This window comes from Pteropus medius, unplaced genomic scaffold (assembly GCF_902729225.1).
Source record: "Pteropus medius unplaced genomic scaffold, Ma_sr-lr_union100, whole genome shotgun sequence".
In the NCBI taxonomy this organism is placed as follows: domain Eukaryota; kingdom Metazoa; phylum Chordata; class Mammalia; order Chiroptera; family Pteropodidae; genus Pteropus; species Pteropus medius.
Window position 1 is genome coordinate 14,243,079 of NW_024349797.1, and position 24,839 is coordinate 14,267,917.

The following is a 24,839-nucleotide window of genomic DNA, read 5'->3' on the forward strand; positions in this document are numbered from 1 at the left end:
TTCAGTAGTTTAATAAATGTCAGTGTATATATTAAATTATATTAATGTTCAATATCTTTTTTGAGCAGTCAAAAGTACATTAACAATTAAGTTAATTTCCACTTTCCCATCCTTACACTTTAGATAATGTTATTCTACACTGTGCTATAGTGTTCTACAAATCGATGTTTGGTGCTTTGAATTAATGGACTTTGTATTTACTGCCAGGAGTGTTATTCATTACTTTTTCGATTTCTGTAAAACTTTATATATCACGGCATGAGACCCTAAGCAATCAGATGAACAGTACTGGGGAATTTTTCTTTTAAACGGGATCATGTAATAAAGATAGAAGACTAAATTAGCACCTCTAATATGCCGGCCAGAGACACTGGGCTCCATATTGGGGGGCTTGTGAAGAACCTGCCAGAAGTGAAACTTTCAGAATCAGAATGCTCAGGAAAACCTGGTCTCCTGCCCTTGAGAAATTGTAAATCATAGCGAGCCATCATTATCCACAGTGCTCAAAAGCAAGAATCTCTAGGATCCAGTGTATTAGCAAGAGATAGCTGAGATTTTGAAAGTACTGACATGTCGTATCATCCTAAACACTTAGAACTGCCAGAAGGGATCGTTACACTTTGCACCAAGACCTAAATGTGTCCCTGTGTTTGATCTCTTTTCATATTTCTTTTAGTAAGCACTGACAAGATTTCTAGAACTGCCCTGGGCTCCGAGGGCTGAGGGAGTATAACACAGAGATGACATTCCCCCAGGTTTTTTTCTAATCTCCTGGAAACCCCGTGTCATTCTCAGGAGGGGCACTCTGTGTAGAACATAGTCCCTGCTGGAAAACTCACAGGGAGGCGAGGCCGAGGCAAGGAAAGGTTAGAGGGGGGCTCACTGAACTGCTCTCACAATCACACAAGAGTGAGAAGAGCAGTGGGGAGTGAGAAGAAGCCGTTGGCAGGGTGACAGAAACAGCAAATGGGCGCAGTGGGAATCCAGATTCAGCACCAGCAAGCCAGCTGGACACTGTAAACACACCATCCTGCAGGGCCCAGGCTTCCTCCAGCCAGCTCAACGCACTCTGCCTGGTAGCCTTAAATCAACAGGTATTTCAGATGTGCTGATAGAAAGGGAAGCTTTTCACTTGGCACAAGGAATTTACTATTCAATGGAACAAATGAAGGCAGGAAGGAAAGACCCGTTATCGCCACACAAAAATAGGCCTGATGACAAGATGCTGCACTACTAACCCCCCAGACGCTGGGGAACCCGATGGCTACTTAGGCTGAGACCAGAGCACATAAAACACCAGAAGGAAGCCTGTGCTTGAGACGAGGGGGTGGCGTATAACTGATAAGCATTTATTGTCCTTTGTGCCATGACATGAAATACCCATCACACAAGGAGACTTCAAACTCTGATTTTAGGCATTTTATTGCTGTATCAAAAATACAGCAGAAGCTCAGATTTCTAGAATTTTCCTGGTGTATCTTAGTTGACCAATCCATCCTCATTCCTTTGGTCACCCCCAGTTAGAACAGGTCCCCTCAACGCCATTGCCTCCGCTGCCACAAGGATCGTCCCAATTCACTGGCATGTCATATGGACATACATCCAGCCTGACCCCGCACATCCTACCCTCAACCTGTTCCTGGCCTGCAGCCCTTCCGACAGCCTTGGACCTGATGCTCAGAATGGCTTTACGGCTCCTAACCCTGTGCTCCTGCTTCCTCCTTGCCTTAAACCCATTCCCCTCTGACAAGGCCTGTATAAGACCCTCCAGGAGTCCCTTACCCAGGACAGTCCCCAAGGGCCAGCAGCCCTGGTTTCTCCAGCTGAACAGACCGAGGCAGCTCTGGGTAATTTGCTTTTTGGAGCCAAGGAGAAAATCTTCTTTTGCTTCAACTCTTATTGTAAATGACACTTCTGAAGACCTAGTGGGCTGTCGTCTGGTCCTTCCTCAGCGACGAGGGATGGTGTGTACCTTAGGGTCCTCATTCAAAACATCAGTGACCGCTACAGAGTTACAGCTTATCAATAATGTGGTTCATCTGCTAATGGGACCGGACACGAGTCCTTGGAGCGAGTCACCTCCCTTGTCATTTGATGTTATCTGACGAGAGATGAGTGCCATAAAAATAATTAAGCAACAGGATTCCAGGAATTGCAAGTTGTGGGGAACGGAGGTCTTTTAGGCCTGTTATGCCACAACTATCCAAATGGGTCCCAAAAGCTGTGTAGCACCTAGGGAGTAAAGATTACTCTGGGCCTCTGAAACTACCACAGACAATTTTCTTGGTAAATAAATCACTCTGCCTAGATATACCCCAATAATTCATTCTAAAGTCTCTGCTTTCGGGTTACCTGAAGCACCCGATGTAGAGACCTCGCATAGGTTGTAGTGAATAGGGCGTAGGTTCCGAGAAGGTCGTGACCAGTGCTCAGTCCCCAGGTGGTTTGTGGCTGTAGCACTGTCAGTCCCAGCCTGGACCCACGCAGGGCACTGCATGGCCTGTCCAGCGACCACCAGACCTGTCAGGAAGGTGGCAGAAGCCTGGGAGGGTGACTGAGAGAAGATTCAGGGATATGTCCCACTTCAGTCTCTGGAATAGGTGTGTCACTTCGGCCCCAGTTAGAAGAACTGGTGAATTCCCAAAGCCAAATGTCAGAGTGATGATTTCCTGCATAGAGTGGGCAGCAGACTGGACATTTTGGGCACCAACTATATCATTTCATTTTTCTCTTCTGGGACAAGCACTGGCTCCTGGGAGATCCGTCTCCAAAGGGCCCCACTTGCATCCAGATGACAGGGTCAAAGATGCTGCTGTTTTAGCTGCTGGTGCGGGGTGATGTAGCCAGAGAACCTGGAACCGCGCAGGCATGCTGTTTCGATGTCCACTGTCTCCACTGCAACTTATAGACACCGTGAAAATGATTTTGAAAAGTTTAGACATCTTGACATATCTGTTCATTTTAAGCTTATTTTAATAACTATCATTTATAATAGTCAACTCCTATCCTGCCCTTGATTCTTACAACTTCACTTAATTTTTAAGCTTTATAATGAATATTAATGAAATAATTTACTGAGGAATTCACCTAGTGTCTATTTTTTATATATATGGTTTTTATAACAGTGATCTCAAACTCTCCTAGAAATATTACACACATATTTATTGCTCCATTATTTATATTAGGAAATACTCAATCGCTTTCTGCTTTTTTTTTTTTTTTAACTCAGGGAGCTCATTCATTCTCAAACTCTTGCAATTGAACCAAATGATTCAGATCTCCCCTGAAGCCAAGCATCTCTCCTCACAGCTCCAGAAACGTGACCAGTTTTCCAAAACACATGTCCACATCTCCACACGTCCTGTTGTATGAAACTAAACCTGTTCCCTTCTTCCCCAAACAACTTCCTTCTCCAAGTCTCCTATTGGCTTCCACCAGTTACATGTGTGCAAATATTCCTATTTTTTTTGCAGGGGTCCCAAATCCATTTATTTCATCAATCCTCTGGGACCCATGAAACCACCTCCCTTCAAAAAATATTACACATAATCCTTGGTACATGTATGCATATTTTTCTGAGGAGACGACTCCTAGCTTTCATTCTATTCTCAAAGAGTCCATGACACTCTCCTCCTCTGAAAGGATGGACATGGTCTGCCATTTTAATCAATACATATTATCATTATGCTACACTTGCAATATTGAAACAGCCTCCTGGTTGACCCCCTGGCCTCTGGTCTCCTTCCAGTACATTTGGCGCACTAATGTCGCCCACTGTTTCATCAACCAAAAGCAAGGTTTAACTGCTGGCTGGGTTCACTCCTCCCAGCCTGAAGTACCCACAGGAGCCTGACTGGGGTGCCACACCACTTTCATTCCTAATTCTGTTTGCTGATATGCTACATGGAACACCTCCCCTGCCCCTCCCCACACCCGTCCACACCTCGCATTTCAGGGCCTAGCAAAAGAAGCCTTCCAGACTGAGACCAGCCCGGAGGTGGAGTTTGGTTTCAGATGATAGAATGCCTGAGTGGGGACATGGGCCTGGAGGTCCACAGGGCTGGAAATGCTGATTTGGGAGCTGTCTGCAGAGTTTAAAATCTTGAAACAAGAACGGGCTCTCCAGAGTGTCAACATTGAGAACGAAAAGAGCTCTCCAGTGAAAATAAAAGCAGAAAGCAGTCAAGTGCTTATTCTCAATTCCTACAGCACTCTGGTGCCTGGCCCAGTCATCGGCAAAGAGCAGCACTGGAATGCTTACAGAATGAATATGGAATGTTATATTGAAACAAAACATATCTGATGGGTGGTGGGGGAGTGCCATAGGGTCATATTTGCTTGCAAAATATTTCAAACAAAGTGCTTTGTAAAAAAACAGGTGAATTATTTTCCTCGTCCTTGCATCAAAAACTGTTATTTACAAAAGCAAAGTTAATAAGCAGCTTAAAGCAGTTCACTAAAAGTCATGACATCATTAATAGATACACATTAAATATACACTTCCTATTAACAATGTTCATAGATATAATAGTAAAGTGAATCTACAGTGGAGAGAGAGAAAATACACTTTGAATTAATAATTAGTAAATAGTTATTTCAGGCATTTGCTTAACTACTGTTACTTATGCAACTAACCTCAGGAATAATTGTTAAGGAAAGAATTCATGTCTTGTTAGCAACATCTTTTATTGTTGGTCTCCAGCGAGTAAATGCATCCTCAGTTAAGTTAGATGTTTAATATTATGAGTCAATATTAATATTAAACTTGGGGCTAAAGAGAGAACAAAACACAGGAGCTGGTGCACAGCTACCTAACTGTTACTTTTGCAGGCACCGGTGAGTTTCCAAATTTGCTGTTATTAAATGGAAGACCAAGGAGGAAGCTTGAGGCTTAGGGGGGCGAACTCGCTCTCTGCATCGGCAGTGCTCCCCAACGCCACGTTCTCACTGCGCTTCGCCTTCATTTGCAGAGGACAATGGATAATATCAAGGCTGAGCAAGTTCAGTCAGTCACAGCAGGTTTCGGCCTCCAAGCACACAGCTGCCACAGAGCCAGGTCTCTGCCTGACGATCCACTCCTTTCCAGATTCGCAGACGTCTGCGTAAATTTCCCCCAGGACTTAACCATGCCCTTAGGAGCTCCGTGCACAGGAGCCCTTTGAAAACCTTTGGATTCAGCCTGAGAGTTCTTGAAAGCCTCATCCCCAAAGCTGGCTGCCTACAGCATCCTGCCCGCGTTCGACCTCACAGCCCAACTGTGCCCCGAATCTAGCAGAGAATTTCCAGGTAGGAGAGACCTCAATGATAACTCTTCCTCTCATTTACATGTGACGAAACTGAGGCCTGGAAAACCCAAGAGCTGGCCCAAGGCATGGCTGGGCCAGAATGCTGACCTTCTCCCCCAGAGGAGGTTCTGCTGTACCCCAGTTCTACCAGCTGGGAGTGACACGGGGGTATCAACCGAGGTGGAGCTGGCTTTTCAGGAGGTGAAAGTGGGGTGCCTTAGGCGTCCTGAGTGGCAACGGGGGCTTTGAGTATCACTGGAAAGGCATTGCACCAATGTACTGGAATGCTTCCTTTCACAAACTGACTCCTGTCCTTGCCTAACCCTTCCCATCGATTTCCTTTGGAAATGATCTACTCTGACACTCTCTGACATTGTTACTCTGCTGTGGGTAGGGCATGGGGATTTCTGTCTTCCAGACTTTCTTATAAATGTAGTGAGCACTGGCAAAGAACAGGAGGAAAAGGTCGGAGATTCAGAGGTTTTATAATGCAGTCCGTGGCCAAGTCCTTGACCTGAAGTCAGCTGAGGATGCCCATATCTTTAGGAATGGCTCAAAGGTGTCTCAGTCCTAGCATGGCTCAGAAAATCCCTTCAGCCAATAAGCCTTGGGTAGTCCCTGTTCTGCCTTATTTCCACCAATTAAACCTCCTTCAACCTTTTCACCCTTCCTCGCTGGTTTAGGCAGATGGTCCAATTTGTCAGCAAACCAAAGCAGAGACGAGTGGCTGAGCTGACTCACTTCGGAACAGTAATTCATTCCAGAGCAGTTTCCCCATTCATTTAGACACCGGAGCCATTATTTGCTGGCTGACAGTTGTAATTACTTTTTACTGCAGGTAGGTAAGTGTTCCAGAAGCTGAGCTAACAGGATTACTGGTTTCTGAAGGGCTTTTGGAAAAAGTAATTTTCAAATAGTCGGTGCAGCATGTTCGATGAACTTTCCACCTGGGGTAAATTCCTTCCTCACGGCAGGCAAGGTGTGGGTTCTTGGCTGGGACACTTTGGACCTGCAGTTTGGGCGTTTTTTTTCCACGCTCCTTTGTTTGCAAAGGGCACCTGAGCAAATTATGCTTGCAGATATTTCATGAGTTTACACCAAATCATCCTTCTAATTTTAACTGCTCTGGTGGTTAAATTATATCAAACAACAAACCTTTTTAGCAATAGTAGGGCAAACCACTTTCCCAGTCACGGAATCCCATAGTACCTTCTCCCTCCATGTTACCCATTTCTGAGGGGAAGTTAAGGAAAAAAATAAAACAAGAGGGCCTTTTAATTAAGGCTACTAACAAGATTACCAACTGTAGTAGACTGTAGATAATGATTTTGCAACAAGGTTTTCTATTTAATAAGAAAAAACCCTTTCGAATGCCTGTCAACATTTGACCCTATCAGTTGGTTTGACATTTAACTGTTTAAAAAGCACATCTACGGTCTGCTGGGACAACAGTGTCTTCTATGACAAGGCCTTTGAGGTATTATGGCAGTTGTTGCTGTTGTTGTTATGACCACTTAAACATTCCCACTCCCTGCATTGCCATCCAGTAGCTAACTGAATTCTCGGTTTGAGCGGGTCATAATTGTTCTTTGAGTCCCTTTTCCTGGCACCTGTTTATGAGAAGCAGCAAATGCAAAATGATATGATTGGGAGATGACTGGGACTAATTTAAGTCTAACGTCTCAAGAAAGTACAGTTCTGCTTTTAAGTAGGTGAGAACACTGAGTTGTTAAGAATCAAGAGAGGATGTACTATACAGACTGTAGATCTGGAGACTATTTTCCCACTTTGTTGAAAGATAATTGACATATAACATAGTGTAAGTTTGAAGTGTTCAATGTAATGATTTGATATTGCAAAATGTTTACCAAAATGAGGTTGGTTAATATCTCCATTATGTCACATAATTACCATTTCTGTGTATGTATGGTGAGCAACTTCCAAGTATACAGTATAGTATTGTAAACTATAGTCACCGTGCTGCATTAGCTCCAGAAATATTGTACTAATTATGCTTAAATATTTATGGTCCTTTGTATTTCCTCTTGGATAACTTGCTTCATCATGACCTTTGCCCATTTCCCTATTGAAGATTATCTTCTTATTTACTTGTAAGAATTCTCCATACATATGTATATAGGATGCTACATGGGTCTATTATATATTATAAAATATACTAAATATATTTTCTCAAGTTGTCATTCACCTTAAGTTTTTGCTTATATGGGACTTTCTTGTCATGGGAAACTTTATAATTTCCTTTTCATCAAATTATTTTTGTGTGTGTGGTTTCTGCCTTTGGTGTCATGCTTAGAAAAATCAAGGTCACACCTAGCATACATATTCACCAAAATTTTCTTCTAGTACATTCTAATTTTATTTCTTACATCTAAACTTTTTATTTATATGGAATTTCATGTTGATGTATGATGTAGGGTACAAATCAACTTTTGTCTCCCCTAAATACAAGTTAGCCAATTGTCTCAACTTGGGTAAAGTCTTAGAAGAAGTTAATTTCTATTTAAGCAAACTAAAAGTGCCACGTGAGCTGTCTCTCTTCAAAGCCCATGAGTCTGGAGCTCTGCTTTGCAGAGCAAGGCGTCTGTCTGTGCTCCTGGATGTCTGGCAGCATGCATGTTGGCAGCCCCTCTGAGACCCTTTGCTTCTGCCACATTTCCAAGCTTTCTTGGTTCTCTGACTGAAAGGAATATGGCAGCAGTGGTTGCCATGTTGCTCCCCACCCGCACTCCCACCCCAGCCACCGACCCCCTGCCCACATTGCTCTGGGGCTGCAGCAGATGGGGAAACTGGAAGCAAAAAAGGTACCACAGACATTTGCCAACATTTGAATGCATGTGCCCAGAATACAACTTCTCCGAATCTAACCGAAGGAATGCTTTCACGTATGGACAAAAACATAAGGGTAACACTGTTCACCGCAGTATTGTCAGTAACAGCAAAAAACATCAATAGGACATTGGTCACAGAACAGTACCTCTGTGTTATGGGATACTCTGCCGTGATCAAAACAAATAGGAGGGAGGGAGAGGGGTAGGACGTGGAAAAACTGCAAAAACATATTAAATGAAAAACCAAGTCATAGAATAATATGTACAATATGATCTTGCTAAGGTTAAAAAATCCTTATAAACGTGTATGTACCTATATAAAATGTAATAAATGACAAAAATATATAAAATGTGTGAATATATACGCAAATACTATATATAAAATAAACATGTATTAAAAACCATATATATATATTCAGAGTATTTAGGTACATGTAACCAGAAAAGGTATTGAAAAGATGCAAACCTCACTTAGGAAACAGTGCTGGAATGATTGGGGAGTGTTGGGAAGAGAGATGGCAGATATTTTTTTAAGTTTTGTTCTAAATACTTCTGTATTTTTTTAATCTTTTAAAATAAGAATATAAAATGCTCATGTACTTAAAAAAAAAAAAAGACAAAATATATATTTTAAGAAAAGGAAAGACTTTCATGGAAATCCTGAGTCCATTTAGGCCAGTATGAACTAGAGGGAACCTAAGTTACCTACCAGCTGGGACTCAGTCTTTATCAGTATCTTCTACAAGCCCAAGCTGAAGGCACAGCTAGATGCCAATCCACAAATGCATACCTAGGACAGAAAGCTTAATATAGGAAATGAGGAATACATTGAGTGGGAAAATACAGATGAGTCCCAGGAATGCTTATATTTGCAGACTAACTGGATCTAGACTTAAAAATAAAATAAATAAATAAATAAAGGAGCCAGACATTATAAACACAACAAAATGAATCACTGTCCTGATGGAGAGGACGGAATGGATTTTGTTCCAGGTTGGACTTGACTACACCACAACATGAAAAAAATTATACAACTTTTTCTTACTGCCTCAGAAGAAAAGCCAGAAAGATGTGTGAGGACACAGCGAGAAGGCCGCCACTATAAATCAGGAAGCGAGCTCTCACCAGGAAGCGACCATGCCAGCACCTTGATCTTGAACTTGTGGCCTCTAGGCTGTTGTTGAAATCCCCCAGCACATGGCACTCTGTTATGGCACCCCAAGCTAAGACAGTACCACCACCTGCTTCCATCAACCACCGCTTCCACCATTTCCCAGCCAAATTTCCGGTAAGTGGCAGGGTCTACACAGACTGTGTTCTTTTCCTTGCCTCCCCCAATCACCCCCAACGTCCCCTCCTCAACCCCTCCAGTCTGGCCTCCTCCCATTTCCCTAAACAAAAGCATCTTTCCTTAAGGTCACCGGTCACCTCCACGTTGCTAAATCCAGTGGACACCTCATGGATCTCCCATCCATGTCTGACACGCTCTCTTCCCCTGGCTTTTGTGAAGCCACAATCTCCTAGTTTTCCTCTTCTCTGTTTGGCTACTCTGCCTCAATCTTCTTTGTTAGGACCATTCCCTGCCATGACCCTAGACCTTCTTCTCTTCTTCCTGCAGACTCTCTCATCCAGAGCACACACCTTCAATGATCACCTATGTGCCAATGACTCAATTTTCATCTTCTGCTGGGACCTTCCCTCTAAGCTCCAGATCCACACATACTTATTTGACAGTTCCACAGGGAGCACCCAAGCCCAAAATGGCCAACTAAACTCATGATTTTGCTCTCTAATCTAATTCTTTCTCAGTGTCCCCCTCCATGCATTCGGGTAAACAAGTCAGAAATCTAGGAACAGATCAACCTTGACCCTTCCCCACTCCAACCCGTATCTGGTCTATCATCAAAGCTCACTGATTTTACTCTCAATGGCCAATTCTCTCTACATCACTTCCCCTCTCACTTGCTCTACTGCAGTAACTTTCCAACTGGTTCGCTTGCATCCATTCTTGCTGTCATCAACCGCTCTGTACACTGATGCCAGGATGTTTTCAAAGTACAAATCTGATCATGTCTTATTCTTGCTGAAATTCTCCAGTAACTTTTCACTGCTTTTACATTATGACCAAAATCCCTAACATAGGCCTAACCACTAACCTTTACTTGCTTTCCAGTTTCCTCTCACACCATGCTTCCCCTCACTTTCTACTCCATACAGGCCAGGCTCCCTCCCACCTAAGGACTTTGGCATGTGCTGTTTTCCCCGCCTTGGACACTCTTCTTATCCCTTGACCCCTTACCCTGCTATGGGCTGAATTGTGGCCTTAAAAAGATATGTCGAAGTCCTAACCCCCAGCACCTCAGCCTGTAACCTTATTCGGAGAGAGGGTCTTTACAGAGGTAATCAAGTTCAAATGAGGTCATTAGGGTGGGCCCTGATCCAATATGACTAATGTTCATATTTATTAAAAAGGGGACATTTGGGCACAGACCCAGACATGTAGAGGAAAGATGGTGCGAGGACACAAAGAGAGAAGACAGCCACGTGCCTGGAGTAATTACACAACAAGTAGCCAAGGAATGCCGAGAATTGCCAGCAAACACCAGAGGCTAGAAGAGGCAAAGTGGATTCTCCTGTAGAACCATCAGGGGGAGCATGGCCCCGCTGACACCTCCATTTCAGACTTCTAACCTCTAGAACTGTGAGACAATACATTTCTGATGTTTTCAGCAACCCAAGTTCTGCTACTTTTTAAAGGCAAACATGGGAAACCAGTACATCCTATCATCCCTTTTGTTTCATTAACTACCATTCAGCTCAAACTTTCTCAGAGAACATGTCCTGGACCTCCTGGCTAGGTCGCTCTGCAGCATAAGTAGTATCCTCCCCGCTCACAGCATTTACTACAGTTGTAACTTGACATTTATTGATATGATTATTTGATTGTCTGAATTTCTCATTAGACTATAATGTGCATTACAGCTGGAACTGTGCCTTTCTTCAACTCGCTATGGTATGCCCTGTGCCTAGTCTAGTGTATGACACACATTAGAACTCTATAAATACTTGCTGACTGAATGAATGAGAGAAAGTGGTATGAGAGAGCATGTTGGAGATAAGACTAGAGGTGAAGACCTTAAAAGAAGGCAGGCTGGGAGAAAATGTGATATAATCTCCAGAAGGGCCCCCAAACCTCCACTGTCAGCTGATTCTATCCCACAAGAAGAAAGGTTTGAAATGTACACATCCCTGAGAGATAAGGCATTAACCTAAGTTTGCATTAGTAAATTTAGGAGAGGGTGTGTCATGGAGAATACTAAATCAAGACTCAGGATGGAAGCTGTGACTTGAAGACCAGAGAGGAGAAAAAGTGGGAACCAGGGTTAATGGTGTGAAATAAACTTTCTTATGTCATAGTTTTACTAATGGTCGGTTTACCACTGGTCAGAAACAGACCTCCAGATTACTGCTTATCCTGGGTCAAGAGGACCCCACCCTGGGGAATTCCAACACAGTGCTTCGCCAAGGCTTGGCAGGCACTGGCAGCCAGGGAACCGTTTCCTCTTCAACTAGATGTATGCTGGGGAACAGCGAGAGGATGAGCGGCCAGCACCCGCACAAAAGGGAAGAATCATGGGTTCTGATCACAGGGTTCTTCTGTGGGAATTAAACAGAAAAATCCTCACCATTGACCAACACATCCAGATCCTCCGGGGCACATGCTACCATACATGACCAGTTATCTTTTGGAGATGAAACTCCAGAACTCAATGACAGGAAATGATCTTTGCTTTCTATTAAAAAGGACTTGTTGAAGATCAGCAGACATAGAAGAGAAACTTGAAATGGATAATTGCTTTTAAAACACACTTTTAGAGCTATAGTTGTTCAACTTTTTTTCTTCTACTGTCAACATACCTTTAATGGCAACAAAAAGGAAAACAGATTTTTCTCTATTGCCTCAACTCAGGATATATTTCTGGAATAATGATTAAACAACTCCCAAAATGTATCCCAGTCATACTCTCTGAAAATGCTAAAGTAAATTGCATAAAGGATTAAACTTGCTAAAATCTTAGGCTTTTGAATTAGAAGGGATCTCTGAGTATATATTTATTTCAACCTCCCCTCCAGTGAAAACTCAACTTATGCTTGAGTTTTCACAGAAACAATTTACTTCTTTTCTATCTAACTTATTCTATATTAAGCAATTCTGCTTAACAAGTTTTTTTTTTAATATCTTTTTAAAGGGCTCTATAAAACCAGCTGCCTCAATTTAAATTTTCACTGGTACCTTATTTTTTCAAAAGTAACTGCCTCAAGAAAAATACTGTGATCGCATATTTAGGTGAAAGGTACAGAGTTGGCAGTGATTTTATTTCTGGATTTATGGCCACTGGAATATTCCTGTGGCAGAAGTAAAAATAAACTAAATGTTGAAATTTAATAGGTAGTTATACACTTGTTTCAACATGTAAATCACACATCTGCATTCTTTATCCCAAACCAGGTAGCAGCATTAAAATTATTTCAAACTTTACCTTTATCAGTGAAATTTGAACCTCCCAAAATGTGTGAGGTATCTTTCCTATAGTGATTTATTTTGGTGAACAATTTCATTTCTATAAACTATATTGTTGGCACTTGGCATAGTCACACAATTTTATAATGATGGCATATTTTAAGAGTAAAAAACATGTAGATGATTTAGAAATTATGACACATGAATTGAATAAACTGGAAAAACCAAAAGCTTTCTCAAATGTTTTAAATTATTAGACTACAAAAAGAATACTTTAAATTTTGACCAGAATTTTATTATTATGTTTTTAGGCAAGGTAACCCTTGGTTGACCTCACAGATTGCAAAGACCTTGTCAGCTTACAGTCCCTTATTTTTTTATTTTTTACACCTACAGTACCTGGTCTTCCTAGGTGGTCTCCCATCCAGGTATTAACCAGAACCAACCCTGCTTAGCTTCTGAGATCAGACAGGATTGGGCTTGTTCAGGGTAGCATGGCCATAGACAAATTTTGACTAGAATTTTAAAGCATTTTAAATATCTGTAAAAATCTTAAAATATATGACAAAAATCAACAAAAAATATGGAAGTCACAGTCTTTTGATTGGGCTCAACATGGAAATAATTCCACTGCTTCCTAAAGGCAATAGTAATAACTTAGTCAAACTAAGAGAGAAAATTCTAAAGAATGGGGATCTGATAATTAAATCACAAGATGGTTAGGAAAAGCATTAACCTTCCAAGAGGCAGGAAAAAAAGAAGGTAATCTCAGGCAACATCTCTGTTCAGCAAAAAGGGAGCCCCAAGAAGCTAAAATGGTTTGGACAGAAGTTCTCTATAATTCTCTGTGATAAAGTGATGTTTGATTCAGTTGTAAGGATCCATATTGATGAAAATTAGTTACAGCAAGTGCTTGCAGTATCAGCCATGTCCAAATGTTGCCTTCTACTGTACTATAATAATCACATTTCAACTTGAAAAGGATTAAAACCTCCACAAATACTGAAGCATATTGAAAATAAATTGAAAACCAATGAGAAATAGAGTGCAGTTTTAAAACCTTCACGAGATCAACGACCTTAAACAGAATTACCATTTTTGCTCCCAGATAAAATTTCGGAATGCCCATCAAAAGCAATCTTTGGAATATTTCAGTGTCTCAAATTAAATCAGTGGGAAAGGAGACAAAAAATCGTATTTGGATGTTTTGGACAAAATAAAGTTTAAATTGAGACAAATTCCATAATTCACTTTAGAGTCAGTCTTTTTTCCTTCATCTTTTATTTGCAGTATTTTAAAATTACAATTTTGAAAGAACTGAAAAATGTTTCCTACTCTCTAACCTCCATGTTTGTTGCAGAAATAAAGAAAAATGCTAAGCTGCATCAATGAGCAGGGGAATAAAGGAGTGAATTCCCCTCAGCCTGTCTCCAATGGAACTATCCTCATCATTTCCCCGCTATATAAAAAGAAAAAAACATTGTCATATTTCACAATCATGTATGAGGAGCTGATCACGGCTTTCATAAAATATGCATGCCAGCACTTCCGCACAATCCCTTCAAAGACCCATTCTCTTCTGAACAATTTCAAAAACAAAGAAACACTGCCTAGATAAATATTTTTTGGGATCAATACACAATTAAATTAGGGTGAGCGGTTTCTTAGATTTACTTGGATTCTTTCCTAGGGAGTTAAAATTAAGAATTATCAAAAATATTTCAAAATACTCCTTTGGAAACTCCTTTGGAAATAAGTTACATATACAAAAGCAGGTATTCTCTTGATCTGTGCAAAAATCATCTCCTGACACTAACAGACACACTACCCTCTATTTTGGCAGTACCATTCAGGATCCATAAGATGGCAGGCCTGGATATCACAGTGATGTTCTTAAAAGTGAAAATACAAAGGTTGCCTTGGAATAGACACTGTGTATCATCAGCAGCATGTGGCTACTAATAATATTAAGGGCATCTATCAGATTAAATTTGTCAATTATGAATCGTGACTATTAACAAGCTAATGTATTTATTAAGAATGCAATTGACAATGCAGTTTGGTCTGGGGGAGAAGCAGAATGTCACTGGAAAGTACACAAAATATTATAGACAAAAGGAAAGTTATAACCACTGATTTTAGTCTTGCCTTTCTCCATATAAAGAAACCAGAGTCCAGGTTTCCGTGCTTGCCCAAGGTCAAATGGCAAAGGGAGTAGCAGAGAACCAGAATACTGGTTTCCTTCCTTGCAATCTGCATTAGTCTTATTATTCAGTGTTTCTCTAAGTCCTTGTGGTGGCATTAAAGTCCACACAACTTCTCTGCCCAACCTTACTCCTGAGTCCCACATCTGTACTTCTCCACAGACTACCTTTACTTGTCAAAATGTCACTCATGAGTTACCATACTTATTCTGTCTGGACCCCAAGCATGCAATTCCACAACTCTTTTCATAAATTTGTTCATGTATTTCTCAAACTGGGGTGCATGATATACAGGGGTATTTGAAGCCACAGGAAAAATAAGTCTTATCTCTTGGTTGTTGGGGGCAACATCTTTTTAATTACAAGAAACATAAATGTGTATCAATTTTAAACATGAAATACAGTTTCAAAGAAATGTGTGGCTTTGGGTAGACTAGCTCAGGCTGCACCCTCGGGCCTGCAGCAGCAAACCTCTTCCGTCCTCTGTGCATGGAAATCTTACACCACCACCTGATTAAAAGGTTTCTTTCCAGAACACAGCCCAGAGCCCACCTTGTGCTCTGTGAAGTACGTAAGATTAAGATCATGCTACACTTGTATCCTACATAAACTGTCACATTGCTATCTAAATACTGTGTGGACGGTCCTAAGATAAATTTAACTTCTATATATGACAAGTATTATATTATAAACATTATATATTGAATATCAACTATTGTACAGAATAAATATCTAACAGTAGGGACCACTGATAGGCAGAATTCTTATGGGCAAACCAAATATAGTAGATGGAATTAATAAAATAAACCAATGTAATACTTTGGGTTTTACAATAATTTTTTTCCCCATTAAGCATTATAAGCTATAAAGTCCTAGAAATCAGGTGAGCTGGAGGACTTTTGATCAGTTATTTGATCTGTCTTGGTCTGTTTTCTAATTTCTCATCTGTAAAGAATAGTGTATTGAGTTAGTAAGGGGAGGAGCCTAGAATTCTAAATTTTTTCTTACCCTTTGCTCTACTATTTCTTTGGGCATGATTTTTTAAGGGATGTAACATAAGATAATTAGTATCTAAAACTTTTCATGTATATCTTCACAGTAATTAATTCACTTAAAATATATTTACTTCCTTAAAAATTCTCAGCATATTGATTAGAAATCAGTAAATTAAAAAAACAGAAAAATGAAAGAGAAAACAAACAAAAATTAGTAAATTAGTCAATGTTGTGAAAAACAAAGACCAAGAAAGGATTCCAGATTCAGTGAGACTACAGACTTGACACCTGAATGCAATGGATGACCTAGGATTTTATTTTGCTTTAAAGAACAGTATTGGGACAGTTTGCAAAATTCGAATAAAGACTGCAGGTTAGAAAATGTTAAACAAATGCCCTTTTCCTAATTCTGATAATTGTATTGTAGCTATAGAATAGAATGACCTTATTTCTGGAAACATAAACTGAAACATTTGGGGACAAAAACGCATCACGTCTGCTGGGAGGACCAAGAGAATATAGCATGTGTGGCAACGTGGTCAATGTTAACATTTGGAAATATAGGTGAGGGGTACATGGGAATTCTTTTCACTGTTCTTGTAACTTTTCTATAAGATTGAAATTATGTCAAAAAAATAAAGAAATCAGATACACAACTTGTTTGATGGCTACATACAGAAACGCAATGAAAACCAGATACAGAAAGATAAATGGGAAGGATAAAATTGTCCTGCCATTTACAATATTATATTTCTTGGGAATTTATGAGTTTAAGATGGTAGATACAATACACTATACAGTACATTGTATAAAAGGATGCACCTGTAAACACTAGTGTAGAATTTTTATTTGATAAATGCTGCTTTAATGCCATTCCGCTTATGGCCTGTGCTTTTATTTTTCTTCCATGCTCTGCTTTAGTAAACCTTTACTGACAGTCAGTGTTGTAACTTAAAATCTCTTCACAGACAAATCACAGGAAGAATTCCACTCAGAATCTATATGAAAACATACCTAAAATGATTAAAGGCAGTTTTGAGACTATGAAAAAAAATTATATATGACAAATAGAAAAGCAATTTAAAGCAAATTTTCAAAAAAATGCATTCAGAAATCATTTAACACCAACAAAGGGATGGGCAAAAAAAGACACTGAAAAATGAATTCTAGCATATGCCTTTCCTGTGTGTGTAGATTGTTCCGATGATCCCAGGATTTAACACTAGAAGTAAACTTGTTTAGTATTTTTTGATGACGTTCGAGGGGCCTTTAATAAATGATCTTCCATGTGACTATCAATAAATGTATTTATTTTTCAGTTGCTTACTAAATGAATAATTCTCATTACCTAATTTGTCTTCTATATATCCTTGTTTCTGATTTATACATCTCAAAGTTAAAATACTTCTGAACTGAGAATGCAGTTTGGGCTAGGAGAGTGGAGATCGACACTGGGAAGTACACAAGTATTTGAATAGGTATGTGGGTCCACTGTGGCTTATTTTACTATTATGCTTAAAAATTTACATTTACTATATATATATTTTTGTATACCTCAAATATCACATAATAAAAGTTTTAAAAGAACATAATATTTTTATGTTACAGTTTATGGCCATGCCACCCTGAACATGCCTGATCTCATCTGATCTTGGAAGCTAAGCAGGGTCGAGCCTGGTTAGTACCTAGGAAGACCAAGTGCTCTAGGCATTTATTTACTTTTAAAAAATTTTTTTAAGTTTAGATCTTGGAAGCTAAGCAGGGTCGAGCCTGGTTAGTACCTAGGAAGACCAAGTGCTCTAGGCATTTATTTACTTTTAAAAAATTTTTTTAAGTTTATTGGGGTAATATTGGTTAATATAATTTGTAGGCGTTAAAAAAAAAAGCTATGCTACAAAATAGAGCTTTCCTTTTTTCATTTAACATCTCTTTTTCTCTCCAACTGTTTTCATGGTTGTTGTTTCAGATGTTCAATATATATTTACTTAGCACCTATTATATGTCAGGCATGGTTGTAAGTATTGAGGGAATAAGCAAATATAAATGTAATAAAAAACAACATAAATAAAAACACAGTCTCTGCCCTCATGGCAAATTAGTCTAGTTAGTCATGAGAACCAAATAGGCAGAGCTATACGTAAATTTTTGCAAGCCACGCACCTCCCAGAGTGCCTTACCCATGTAAGAACCTGAATCATGTTCCCTGATCTTGACGATGTTTGAACTGCCTAGAGATCTTTTTTATGGGTAGAGAGATTCTTTACATTGCAATCAGCTTACTTTACTGTTTAAAATAGACTTCATCCGGCAACAAAGCAACGTCATACTGGATTCCTCAAAGTTACTTGGAATCACATCCTTTTGGGAATCTCAACAGTCTTCTCTTAGTGAAATCATAATCATTGCACCAGGTTTCCACATAGAAGTAAGAAGTTTGGATGTCTGTAAATTTTGTTCTGTGTTCAGTTATCTCATCATTAATTATTCACAGACAGAAGAAATTCTCAAATGACGATTTTTGTTCCTTTGTGCCCTGTAACATACAAGTTTTACACAAATTCAGAGATCTCGGATTCTAGATGACAGGGTTCTTTCTTATCAGTCTTCTGCAATAAAATTTAGCAAATGCTGATGTTAATTAGGTAGAGCAGTACAAGAGAAAGAATACAAAAAAACCCACTGGTAAACTCTTCTGAAAACAACAATTTTGCAACCACTACTCATTTTCTTCAATGAAAATCAATATATTTTCAAGACAATAAACATTGATTGTACAACAATTATACTAGTTTAATTTAATTATTTATGTTTCAGGTAGCACAAAATTTAAAACAAGAGACCAGAACTTAAAAATTTCAAAGACTAGGTTTAATAATGTGGCATATTATAATTTGAAAAATGCTTTTATCAGTGAATAATTAGAACTCTTTCCTTAAAGAAAAAACAATGCTATAATGTATTTTGCCTTTCAAATTCTAGTAGCAGAAAGATGGCTATTTTTTGTTTTACAATCTTGTGATTTGGGGGAAAAAAAACAGTTCAAGTATTGAAATAGTTTCCCTAGTGCTAATCAACTACATACGAATATAGTTATCTATTTATATAGATTATATGTGATTATACAGTGTAAACACTAAACATATCACACTGAAGAGGATCTTTTGGATTTCAAAAAAGATTAGTTTTGGTTTTGATGGAGTCAGAAAGTACAGACTATATGACAGGGGTTGCAGAATTATTTTATGCATGTATGTTTTTCTGGGAGCAGGTTCCTATGGCTTTTATCAGACTCTCAAAGGTGTTGATGACCTCTCATAAGAATTATGACGTCTAGAAAGCAATTAGCATTCACAGTCTAAGGTATCTGACATATAGAATTAATTCAATAAACATTACTGAAGGAATATTATTGAACTGCTGGTATTGTCACCAGAGATAAGTTTTGAGTAGAAAAGATAAACAAAAAAAAGAGGAAAAAATAACAAATCAAGATTGATTATTATATGCAGGACAATGGTGCAGGTGGTAGAAGGTCCTTTTCTTAAAAGGTAATTTGTTTTTAAGGAACTAAGGAGCTAATAAGAATGATAAAAGATAAACAAAATGATGTAAGAATATTAGTAAAGGGAAAAAGTCAATGTATGATAAAACATATACTAGAATTTTTGAAGGTGAAAGCCTTTCCTAGGTTTGAAGAAGTTCTGCCATATATATGACTTAATTTTTTTCATCCACAATCAGGGAAAGACCAGAAGTATAAAGGGTGGAGAGAGGTAGAACGAATTGTAATAAATGACCCTCTCCCCTTCCTCTTTTATAGTCTTTATAGTTTTCAGTATTGGGAATGCAAAACAATCTAGTGGTTCCTGAAGAGTACACTCACTAGCTCTTCCTCCTTATTGTCTGTCACCTTTGGGGGTTGGGAGTGGAAGGGAGAATGCAGAAGTGTTGACTTGACCAGAGCATAGGAAAACCACTCCTCCAGTGCCCTGAAACCATTAAAATCTTTAAAGAGGTACAGGTAAGAAAGGTTTTTCACCTAGAAGCAAATGCCTTGGAAAAATTCTAGACCATATTTGGGAAATGCCCCCAACAGGAATATTTGGAGGCATAACTTGGTACACCTCCAAGGCAGTGCTGTTGCCACTTCCTTCTGTGAGGTTTCTGAGGAGTCCCAGTAGAAGGCCAAGCCCAATTAGTATCTATACCCTTGCCTCATTTTGGTACTATGAGTTTTTGTAAAGTGAGGTAAAACTGTAACAGCAGTTTGCTTACTGGTGTCCTATTTACTACGGAAAAGTATGTAGGAGATACAGGATCAGATCAGTATTGGAGAAGATAGTCCAGGACTTGAGCCCAACCATGGTGATATTTGCTCTTTCATTCTTCACCTCTAACATAAAGAAAATACTATCACGTAAAGAGAGTATCATTTCTTGGATCTTCTCTAATTCCATTGCTAACACTTTCAGATTATAGCCAACTTGTGGACCAACTACTATAGACAGTAAGTGGGTTCAACTTCCAGCTCTGCCTCCATGGTGAATCTGGATAAGTTATTTATCCTAAGCTTAAATTTCCTTATTTGTGAAAAGGAGTGAAATAACAGGGTTTTTGTGAGCAAAAAATGGACGCTGTAAGTAGAGATATTGCATGGCACACTGTAAGTGCTTAATAAAAATCAGCCATTATTCTTATTGTTACTGGCTTCATCAATCTCCCTGTCTACAGTCTACATAGAAAATTCACCTCCCACTTTGCTGTGACACAATTATTCTTAAATCACCTTTGATTTAGTCAGTCTCTTCCCAAAACTCAATGGATTCCATGCATACAGGATAGTCTAATCTTCCTGCCTAGAACATGTGGCCCTCCTCTACCTGGCCTTAACCAACCTGACACCAGTCTGGTCTCTCTTGAGGCCCCTCAATAACAAACTAAACTTCTTCCCCTTCCCTAAAACATCCTGCTCTTTTCAGCCTCCTTGCTTTGTTCCTGGTATTCTATCTGCATGGAATGCCTTCCCTAGGTACAACCATATAGGTCACCGCTCTTCCAAGCTAGTTCGGATGCCACCAATTCCACAAAGCTTTCTCTTATCCTTCTAGCAGAGTGAGCTCTCCCTCTGGATTCCTAAAATACTTGTCGTTTCTTCTACTTTGAAAAAATTGTCGCTTAGGTTTACATCTCCCAATCTAAATTATAAGCCTTTCAAAAACCAAGGGCCAAATCTGTTTCATTTTATATCCTTATGACCCCTAGTACAGAGGCAAACTCGCAAAAGAGACTTGATAAATATTTACAAAATTCAGTAACCAAATACTAATAAAAGTAAAATGTAGTAACAGAAGAAGGTCAAATAAAGTGCTAAGGGAGCCCAGTGGAGGAAGAGATTATTTTAGCTGACTTTGCATTTGAAGAAAGCACTTAACGATATAAGAACTTTGTTGGGCAGAGAGATGATGGAAATCAGTAATCTAGACCAAAAGAGCAATGTGAATAAAGGATGGAGAAGGAAAAGCAGAGATTTAAGAACTATTTATGTGGCTGAAATTTAGGAGATGCAAAAGGTTATTAGGACAGAAAAGGTCAAATTAAGGGAGTCTTGAAGGAACTCCTAAGGAATCTGGATTTAATCCTAGGGGCCAGGGAAAGCCATGGGAGGTTTGAGCAGGACAATGATATAGTCAGAAGTGTGCTTTAGAAAAACTATTCCATCAGCTGGGCATAAGATGGAACTAAGGATAGGAGACCAATAAAGATTTTTACAACAGTTAAGAAAAGAGCGACAGGGTCTTAAACTCTGATGGGGCAGTGGAAATGTCAAGGTGAAAGAATGGAAACAGTGGAAAGAGAACTGCAGTGGGGCAGTGGAGGGACAGGTTCTCAACCTGGACTCCACGGAGAATTCAAGGGGTCCACGAGCCTGGATGGAGAAGTAGAACATCTTTATTTTCACTAACTTCTAAGTGAACTGTACCATACAGTTATGAATATGGGCAACAAACCATAACAGCATTAAGCTTCATCAGATTGGCAAAGGGGTCTAAGACATAAAAAAACAAACAAACAAACAAAAACTTTCTGCACTCTAATATAACAGTTTGGTAGAGCCTTTATCAGAAATAAAGATTAGAAAAGAAAATTTTAAATATATACTTTTTTTTTTAAAAGAGCCATGTGGGGACTGAGAGAAGGAAGAACAAAGATGGATACAATTATCACTTTGACTGGATATGCTGAATTTCAGGTGTCAGCCCATACTTATCTTATACAAGGACATCTATTTTCTTGTTGTGCCAGGTAACCTCCAGCTGCAGTGAACCCTACTCACCTCTACACAGTAAGAATCTTCATTTGCCATTCTGTTCATCCTCCCATCTTGTGGCACTGAAAACAGTCCAAGGGTGAACAACTGTTCCATTGCCTGGGACAGAAGGGCTTTCTAGGACATGGGCCTTTGAGTCCTAAAACCAGGAAAATCCAAGGCAAATTGTGGTGAGCTAGTGACCCTAAAAGACCCCAAATGTGGCAATATTTTCTAATAAAACTATATTAATATTATGCTTAAATTAAAAAAAAAAACTATGCCATTTAAGATTTATTTTGGATAAAAAAATCTGAGTTTGTCCATCTCTTCTGCCCATAAAGTAAAAAATCTTGAAGGAAAATCTTCCTCTCACAAGGTCAGACAATTATGGGTACTCCATAAACGCTTTAGTAACCAAGTATCATTATGTCAGTAGCTGGCACATTCACAGCTCATATAATCTTCACAAGAACTCTGTGAGCTAGATTTGATTCTCTTCATACTAGAGAGAAAACACAGGCTCTAGAAAATTTAGTCCTTTGCTCTATCTACCTCACAGAGCAACCAAAGTGGCCGGCTCCTAGAACTGCAGCTGCCAGAGAACACTGAATTACTGTGTTTTCCACAGAAGCACAAGTGGTTGTTGCTATATGGAGATTATGCAAAAACTGCATTTTTTTTCTTTTCCAAAGTCCATGAACTCAGTGCTCCGACATTATGTTGAGACACAGTAAAATGGAGTGTTAGTTTTAGGCTGAAGGCACCCTAAGATAAAGTGCTGGTTTACCTATGGAAAAAGGCAGAAATCAATAATATTCAAAACTGGTAAGATTAGGTAAGAGTAGCAATAACTCACAAATCTAAAAGGAAGGCAAATGGTACAAAGACTATAATACTCTTATACCCAGCATCTAATCAGAAAATCTACACAAGGGAGCGCCTGTATTAGTCAATACCGAAATCGACACGCCCACGTGTGCCTGATTTGACCGATACAAAAATCTTGGACAGCGATGAGCAAAGTGAAAGCCAGGATGCATAAACAAGGATAGTCAATCACTACCAAGGCTTCATAAATCAGAGAGGCCTGGCCTTGCTGCGTTTATCTGCTCTGCAATTCACCAATTACATCTCCCTGTAGCCATGGCAACACTCGCACTAAGGTAGCGCCAGAATTCACCTTTGGATAGCCACAGTCCAGCGAATTTGCACCTACACAGCTCAGATAAAATCAACAAAGACATCGCCTCCCGCCAAACCAAGGCAACCGTGGCTTTTCCCGTTTCCCCATCTGTAAATCATCCAGGGAACATATTTTTTAATTCTTTGCACCCTTCTTCCCTATAGGGAGGGTGAATCCTAAACGGTGACCACTTTTGATACAGTTAAAGATAAGATTTTTTCTTTTTTCTGGGGGTGGACATCAGAAACGAATGAAAACCGGATGCACACACAAACATCACAGTTGCCTAAAAAGGCAAGTGAACTGATATGATCAAAAAGTTTTTCAGCCAACATCTCGTAGCATGTCTGTCAGGCAAGCTCAGTTTTGCCCCTGCAGGCCACTGTTTCTGGAGGCGAGAAAGTTTCCAAGACGGCTGTTTGCTTTTCAGTTCTAACAAACGAAAAACGCATTCCGTGCGGGTGGGACCGCGCACAGCGAGAGCAAAAACCATGACGTATTCGGAGGAGCTTTCCAGAATTGCTTTCCAGCTCGAGCGAGATGACCAGGAAGCAAATCTCACTTTTGCTTCTAAAAATTTAGAGTCAAATCGCTCTCCCTGCGCACGCCGAGAGAACGCAAACCAAGCGGTTTTATTGAAGCGGCAGCTAAAACTCTTGTCAGACCCCTCCTTCCGGGGTGGCCACTCTGCCCTGCTGCAGCCCGCGAATTCAACCCCCACCACATCCCTAGGACCTGAGCAAAAACAAAACAAACCACCGCAAAGTAAAAAAGGGAAAAGAAACCCCAAACAAAACTGTCGCACAGCCTTTTTCTACGAGTCAAGAGCGCCGAGAAAAGCCCCCTTAGGCGTCCGGGGCTGTCCGTGCTGCCACTAGTAAAGATGGCGGCCACAGGAGGAGCCGCTCCCTCCGAAGTCCCGGGGCTGCTTCGCCAGCCACGACCACTCACGCGGAGCCCTCCACGCCAGCCCTGGCTTGACGCATTGCAGGTGCGGAGCGACCAATCAGGAGGCTCGACTCTTTCCGGCCAACCACTGCAGAGGCGCACTGGCCTATCAGAGCGCCCTTGTCAAACTGAACGGGGAAAGTAACCTCAGCAGCGCCAACTAAGCAGCCGGTTACAGAGCGCGTTTTGGGGCGTGTGCTGCGAGACCTGCCGTGTGCTCCTCCGCCGGGAGATATAGTGCCCTCGCCCGCGCCGCGCCCCGCCGCCCCGCGCGCGCTTGGGAAGCTTAGGCGCGAGGCTCGCTCCTTCTCTCCCACTCCCAGACACTCAAGACAAATGGTTACCTTAAAAACTATCCAAAGTCCCTTTGCCGTGGCACGTGGCCGCCCGAGGCGCTGTCTCAAAACACCCTCGCCCTCCCCCCCTTGCTTAATGAGGACTCACTGGTTGCTGTTCCTACGGCAGGTTTCGTTAAAATAGTTGCCGCCGGGGAAATAAAACCTCCCCTTAACTCGAAACCCCGACTCGAACTGCCACCGAGCT

The 24,839-nt window shown here is 40.3% G+C and overlaps 1 long non-coding RNA gene across 4 annotated transcripts; it reads right to left on the reverse strand.

Annotated features, from left to right (window-relative positions):
• Positions 1–670: 670 nt before the first annotated feature.
• LOC120619606 (uncharacterized) lies at positions 671–24,293 on the reverse strand. 4 transcript variants are annotated; one of them, XR_005657571.1, is made up of 4 exons: positions 22,190–24,293; positions 18,136–18,388; positions 8,844–8,924; positions 671–2,901 (listed from the first exon to the last, which is right to left on the reverse strand). It is a non-coding gene; the product is annotated as an uncharacterized LOC120619606 (long non-coding RNA). The 4 variants fall into 4 exon arrangements; XR_005657573.1 differs by lacking the exon at positions 671–2,901 and adding an exon at positions 4,641–6,895; XR_005657574.1 differs by lacking the exon at positions 8,844–8,924.
• Positions 24,294–24,839: the final 546 nt, after the last annotated feature.